This window comes from Mizuhopecten yessoensis, unplaced genomic scaffold, assembly GCF_002113885.1.
Source record: "Mizuhopecten yessoensis strain PY_sf001 unplaced genomic scaffold, ASM211388v2 scaffold10097, whole genome shotgun sequence".
NCBI lineage: Eukaryota > Metazoa > Mollusca > Bivalvia > Pectinida > Pectinidae > Mizuhopecten > Mizuhopecten yessoensis.
The window spans coordinates 1-1,246 of NW_018408377.1; positions in this window are offsets into that span (position 1 = coordinate 1).

A 1,246-nucleotide genomic window follows, 5' to 3' on the forward strand; every position below is an offset into this window, starting at 1 on the left:
CAGGGAATGGTCCCTGACGTAGGTAAGCATGTTACCATGGTAACATGGTCATGTTAGATAGGTTAACTCTAGCTACCAGAGTAACCGGCTCTGATCTGTTACCAGTTTGGAGCTGTGGTTTCCANTCCGGGCAGTATTGGACGGGCCTCTGAACGTGGTTTCTCACTGGTTACCGTGGGAAACCAGGGACTATGGTACCATAGTTCCTGCTAGCATGCCAGTCATTAGTGACATTTTTTCTGGCGGCTAGTTGTTAGCTTGGCAGATATCCATTTCTTGATATCTCTTGATATTTATCAAACTGATACAATTTAGGAAAATGTCAAAAAAGTAACTGCGGCCGTTTTTCTCCAAATCTGTTGTTGAGTTATTTTTTGTAAGAATCTTCAACTAATAAAGTTTATCGCTTTATTGATTAAAACTGATTTAGTTGAAGTGAATACACCATTTGTGTTAATATAGTATGTTATGACCCAAATTAGGTCTTGAGCAAGTCTAGCAGTCTGCCGGTTGAGGCAGCGTAAATCATTTGTGTTTTCGGCCTCTCGTACCAGTCACTAGCGCAAACACGTGACAGAGGCAGACATTGTGTTGGTAAATTTGGCCCACCCACCAACCCCAGCTACACCCAGATTGAATGGAATACTGCTGTTTGTTTTTTGTCTATTTTAGGAGCAATTGGTGTTGTATCCAATATATCAACATAATCTCGGTTAGTTAAGCTATCCGAGTAGTCTCCCTTGGCTACAGGAGAGGAGTGCCCACCAAGCTGACCATAGACGTTGTGCGGCACTTAAATTTTGGACTGACTATCAATTGTGCGGCAGACTGTACCAGAGTGATTGTACCGGTCTTGTGTGATTTAGTAGGGAAACAAAATTTCTTTTGTTAAAGGAAAGAACTTTATTATTTGTGTGAATGGGTGAAATATTCCCAAGTTTGTTAACATTTGTCCTTCAAAACTCTGATATATCAGAAGTTGGATTGAACTTGTATTGACACCAACATATCGGCGAAACAAAATAGTTTCATTATTGCGTGTTTCTGAGGTGTATTATATTCAGGAATTATGGACTGAAGGCAATGGATGATCTTTGCAATTTTTCAAGATATGTTACATTTTTGCAACTTATATGCATTGTATTTTGTTTTGATTATGAATTTGTTTTTGTTAATAAATTTGTCGCAGTTACTGATTAACTGGCTTCCAAAATAGCGGATTTCTGACAGGCTAACTTCGTCCTCG